Source organism: Ictalurus punctatus, chromosome 4, assembly GCF_001660625.3.
Source record: "Ictalurus punctatus breed USDA103 chromosome 4, Coco_2.0, whole genome shotgun sequence".
Lineage (NCBI taxonomy): Eukaryota > Metazoa > Chordata > Actinopteri > Siluriformes > Ictaluridae > Ictalurus > Ictalurus punctatus.
The window spans coordinates 7812377-7819101 of record NC_071284.1 but is presented as its reverse complement, the minus strand read 5'-3'; positions in this window follow the sequence as shown (position 1 = coordinate 7819101).

Here is a 6725-nt window from a genome sequence, read left to right as displayed (position 1 = left end):
ATTAGTGGAAGAACAGAACAAGGCATGAGCTTTTCTACACCCATTATGCACTGTACGTAATTACTCGCAAACCATGCATGCACATGTGCACACGGACACACGTGCACTCAGTAGGGGGCATCACAGCACTATTGTTGTGCGTTGGTTGTTTGTCATTCGAGCTGAAAGAATCAGACATCACCTCCCAACAGCTTTGTCTGGCTCATTTCCTCTGAGGCTCTTCATAGGGTCTAAGTCATCACTATTCAACTGGAAAAAACACATTCAAACTGCCACTCCTTTCTCTAAATGATTGCTACATGACATGACACTAAAACACTAAAAGATTCATTTTAGATTTATGACGGACTCATATAGACTGGAACTGCTGCCTTCTGTGTAAGACATCAGAGATGGCTTTAGAGCTGGCACTGGGAAAGGTCTTGCGAATTAGCCACACCAACATAACATGCAACAAAATATATTCTGATGCAAAAACACCCACAGACTTACTTAACATCTAAAAAGTAATAATGTTACATTAGCCCAAATATCACACTAGCAATTGTGGTACCAAGCATTGCTAATTAATAAGTAGCTAGCTTCCTCACTATATAATGTTAGCAAGGAAATGCGACAAAGTCCACAGCTTAGACAAAGACTCCAGTCCAACAAATAATAATATGGGAGAAAATGTTAAGGTATAAATTGATCGTTAAAAACAAAACATCTTGATTTTTTGCTGAAACTAGAAATGTAAGTTAGCTAGTTATTACTTTAATTTCTAGCCCTAAGAACATACTGTATTTTTTTGCTAATGTTATATAATTATGCAGCTAGTTAGCTATTAGCTAGTTATGCTTGGTTTGATGGTTGCTAGTAAGGTATTTAGTGACATTAGTTTTTATGTATGAAGTAATTCTATGGGTGTTTTATGTAAGATATATATGACATTTTGCTGGGTAAAATCAACAAAATTCATTCCAGTCCGGAATGACTGTTATGTCACATGAAGTTATGTGACTTTGTCTAGCTTGCTTAGTTCATTCATACTGACAACAAAAAAAGAAGAAGAAGAAGAAGAAGCACATCACTATCCTGGATGATTACGGTTTTCTATTCAATATTAATATCTACAGTTATAAATCAATGAATTCACCACAACTTTGGGTAATGAGATGTCACTCAGTAAATACACTATACCGTATTAAGAGATATTACTACATAAATCTGAATTAATTGTGATAAGACCCCTGCTACAGTACCCTCCACTACTATTGGTGCCCTTGGTAAATACGAGCAAAGATGGCTGTGAAAAATTGTCTTTTTTGTTTAACCTTTTGATCTTTTGTTCAAAAAATTCACAAAAATACTCTCATGGATATCAAACAATTGCAAACAAAACATAAGTTTATCAAAAAAAAATATTTGTTTTACAGGGCACTGTAAAAGATCAAGTCACACCAACTATCATTTTCTAACTGCCGTACTGTTGTGATGTTTACTTAAAAACATCTTGTCGATTAGTTTCCATTAGTAATGGGTCTTCCTACAAACCTGTATTTTACCTAATAGCGTTGTGACAAAAGTATAAGGTCCACATTGACATACTAGGGCTCACTAATTGGTCTGCTGTGTTAAAAAATGTCATCTTAAAATCTCTCACTTAAAGAATAGATAGGTCAACTATCTTAAAACAATATATAGTGAGCTATTCTAAGATTTTTGACTCAAAACCTATGCAACCACTGTACTGTCAGCATCCTCTCCTTTTTCTCTCATAACAGATGTAAAATGAACATCTTACTCAATGGGAAGACAATTTAATGACCCATCCACCGGTTCCTAGTAATGTCCAGGCAGTTAATGTGGTGTGGACACGCAGGGGTGAGCAGGCTAAATGAGGAGTCATGCTCACTGTCATTAATATTTCAGTGTCTAATTAAGCCAAGAGAGTTGGACATAAAGGCCACAGAGTGCAGACCAGAGTGAAACAGATCATGCTATACTGCACGCAAAGCACAGTGTATCATAGGAGTTGTTAATTTTGCACTGAATCTAGTTGTTACATTAAGACAAAACATGATAAGTTAAGAAAACATCTTTCATACAATTAAATCTCTTACACTAACAGCCTTATACTTTATATGTAATGACTCGGATTTCAGATTTTAGCAGCTCATCATTACATAATACTTTAAGCCTTCACTGGATTTGTACTTGAATTAAAACATAACATAGCACTTGCCTTTGTCATATGTCTATCAGCTGAGTGCAGAGAAAGGAAAAGAAACAGGAGGAGCTAAAAAATAAAAAAAATAAAAAATGCTGACAAACAGAAAACGGTAAGCAGCCTAGTAGTTAATAATTGTTATGATTGCTCCTGTCACTCTGCAACACGTGAATCTTCCCCCATCAGGTTTACATTTAAAGAGTACGTGTGGTAGAGTAAGTGGCCTTGTTTTAAATGGCAAGAGAAAATGTATTCCGTAGTCTGTACACAGTAAAATCCCTCATATTGAATTAACACCCAGAGTGTTCATTTGAGTCCAGTGGACTTATGTAAACACTGTAGGGTGTAAATTCAACACTCTGGGTGTTAAATCAACACTGGCAATTTTGCTGTGTAGAGAAATAAGAAACAGAACAGAAAAAAATTCTGGAAAAGCAACACAAAAGAAGAATGCAGCAGTTGGGGGACGTCAATGGGTCGCCAGATTGATGCAGTTATTGCAAGCAAGGGATATGTTACCAAATATTAAGTGTTATTGACTTTCATTTACTTTAAGACTTATCTGTTCCTATACTTTTGCTCACCTAAAAATTGGGTGGTCTGCCACCATAGGTGCCATATTGTAAGTTGTTTAACACATCTAGATGTAAATATCAGGACATGAAAGCTGAAATTCTGATCTTCTGTCTAATATTCATCTTTTGATCCCAAATACAAGTGTCTTTAGAATACTGAAAAACAAAGGAACTGGCCTTCCCGTTTCAGTACTTTCAGAGGGGACTGTAGATTAGGTGGTATGACAACATAAAAATAAAACGATGTAAAATACACTGTAATAAGATGTAACTTCTTGACACATTAAATAGCTACTAATGTCAAGCGTGTAGTCTGGTTAACCCAAAAAGAGTATGGCACTGACACTATACTAAAAATGAATGAAGTACAAATCAAATGCTATTTAAGCTGCTTAAACCAAAGTAAAAGATTAGCCCACCTGCACTCCCACTAGCTGTACAAAGATGACAGTATAGAATTAAGCCTGCATCAGTCACATTCTGTCCTTTCATATAAAACCAAACCTGCTCAAATTTCACCCAGTCAGAGGGTTGGAGCTGATAAAAGTGGCCACTCTTTATTACACTACTCTAGATTACACTGCAAAAACTCAGCACTTGCTGTAGGGGTGAAATAATTGTTTACTAAAGAATGAGAAGAAAAAGGAAAAAGAAGGAAAATGGTTTTACAGACCTAGGAACAAACGTGATTGTGTTTAAACTCATATATTAAACACACTTGTTTTTGAGCAGGCACTGAAAAGATGTTTTTTTTGATTGCTCGCCATGTTAGCCAATGTTAAACTGTTTAACAGCTAGCTAGCAGCAAAAACTATTAATATTTAGGAATATGATTTCAAAATCCTCTCAGAAGACCCATTAGCGTGCCTAAGCAATGAAAATTATATATGAATATATGACAATGACTTAAGATCCTGTCAGAAATCCTGACGAGTTAGCTTATATTATCTAGCTAGCCTCAGCAGTCAATATTTTTAACAAATATATGATTTTAAAATGAATGTTGTACAACTGCATGAATATGAGTTGAGATCCTCTTATGTGTTAGCCCATACCTAGTCACAGCAGTTAGTATTAGAAATCTGTTATTATAATTATCCAGCTAGCTAGCCTTAGCAACAAATATTTGATCAATGTATAAATCTGAATTACGTTCCTGTCATATATTGTTAGCTTATTAGCCATGAAGCTAGTCTTAGCAATGAATATTATATAAATTATATATTCCTTGAGAAGTTGATCCTCTCACAAATCCTGACATGCTAATTTATATTACCCAGCTAGCTAGCCTCAGCAATGACTATTATTTTTATTATAATATAATATATATTAAGTAATATATATTATATGATTTATAATAATATATATAATGTAAAAAATCCAGTTAGAAATTCTGTTCGGATATCCCAGCTAAAAATTTTGGTTTCCCAGAACATTCTGGGAAGATTTGTATATGATTATAAAAATAAAACCTAAATAAAACCATTAGAAAACATTTTGTATAAGTTCTCTTTAAGTTGCTACAAAAACTTCCCTGCAATATTCTGGGAAGGTTAGTTTTTGGTTACAAAAAAAAGTAAAAACCTACAGAGAACGTTCCAAGAACATTATAATTTGGTTCCCTAAAAAATAACTAAACAGGAACCATATGCTAACCTTAGGGAAGCGTTCTGTGTTTGCTGGCATATTAGCTAGCTAGCCTTAGCAATGTATGTTAGATAACTGTATGAATAAGATCCTCTCAGAAACTGTTAGTTTATATTAGCCAGCTAGCTAGCATTAGTAGTGAATATTAGCAAAATGTATTAATTTGATTTTAAAATACTCTCAGAATTGCAGTTATGGTTATCTTATATTAGCCAGCTAGTTATCTGAATACGGAATAATTATGACTTAACGGTCCTCTCTGAAATGCTGTTAGGTTGGCTCATGTCAGCTTCCAGGCTAATAAAATCTGTATTTAAAAAAAATATATATATATATATTCCTATCTATGGTCTAAGGAAGGCCATTCAGAGCTGCTCACATTTTCATATACAGACTCAGAGTCTCTCCTTATGTCTCCTGCTATCTGCTAATAGATCCTGCTGATGCAAACCTCTTAGAAAACATGCAGAAACATTCCCTGAGAGAGAAACAGATATAAATTGCAGTCATGAGAGCTTAGCTGAGACACAAAGAAGAGAGAATCTAGCTACCAAGACTATGACAATCATTCATGAGTTTAAAATACAAAACTTAAAGGTACTGGTGGAATTATATGATGATAAAACTCAATGTCGAGGTTTTCAGTGTATTACGGTATCTGCTTTCAAACTTCTTTTTTTTTTCAAAGACGATGACAATAAATACCATAAAACACTGCAGTTTTAGTATTTCTCTATTGTTAGAGGAATACATCAGCATTTTTCGATTTTCAACCTAATCGCGAAGGATGATTACCTTTGGAAAGAATTCCAATGTATTTCTCACAAAAGAACCCTGAAAAAGAACCAGGAAAAGAAATAAACTATTTACTTGAAACTCAGTAATAGTGTAAGTCTAAGGGTAGTTATTGAATTCTGTTGATAAATGATTTTGCAAAACCTGTGTTTTTATGTTTCATTAATTCTTCAAAGTTATTGGTTGATTAAACTCAGATTCTATTTAATTCACACTTTTAGAGATGGGAATACATTTTCAGAGGGTTAGGGTTGTTTACGCATTACTAATGTCAATGCTTTGTGGAAATTCTTTAAGTTTTGCATGATCATACATGGACACCACATAAACTTTGAAAGTCTAAGTAACCAAAATGACTTTTTACAGAATTCAGAGTTGAGTACTTTAAGAGGAACACTCGTTTAGTGTGACAATATATTAACATAATAATACTGTTTCTTCTAAGAATTTGAAGGAAAAGTGGGGTGAAATACTTTACATCATACCATGCTATCTGAAGGCTAACAACACCATAGTCGCCTTTTCACTCTGTATTTACATCATATTGCAAGTCACTACTTAGTTCTTGTAAGGTCTTATCAAACTGGACATATCATCAATATAGAAATGTGGTCATAAGTAGGAAGGGGCCATTACTTTCATACTGTAAGGAGACTAAATAATGAGAAAGCAACATACCGGAGTAAGCTTTAGGTCCAATCAGGTCCTTGGCTCTTCAGGTTACCTGAGGAACACAGGTGAGTGAAGAGGTAGGTGAGGATGATGACTGATAATGAAGAAAGTTTATATTTTCTCTTTCGATCTATGTCTCAAAAGTGATGTCTCCTCCACCACCAGCTACTGGAATTAGCAGTGCCTCTGTGCCACTGTTTTATTCTCCAACTCTGATCCCTCTTAAGGGAGGGAGGATGCAGGTCAGCCTCTGAGAGGGAGGAGGGACTCAGCAGGGGTGCTGTGCAGCATGGGAGGTAAACTGAACCCCCCCCCACCCCACGGCTCAGAGAAATCGCTGATACAGTAGACACACATCACAAAATTATTTAAAAGCACAAATAAAACATACAAATGAAGATTCACTACCTCATAGGTACCATCTCTCTTAGGCCATTTTTGCCTGGTGGAAAAGGTCAGGTTCCATCATGCATTCAATATCTTCACTAACTTACACATCGCTGGCTTTTACTGCGAGCAGGGAAACACACACAGGGTCATTTTCCGGCCTCTCATATCAAAACTGCGATAAATATGAATGTAATTAGCAGTTCAATTTCTTCATCGCTATGTATATACCAAATGGGTTTTGTGGGTGTGTCAATCTGCCAAATAAACAATGCGTTCATTGTAAAAATAGCTAAGATCATTAATTAAACAAGAGTCCCAACTTTAAAAGGACACAAAGGCTGGAGGTACAATTGATTGGATAACAATTGGAGAATGGAGAAACACACCATGAGCTATTCTCAGTTTTATTTATTGTTAAGTTTTAAATCGAGTTT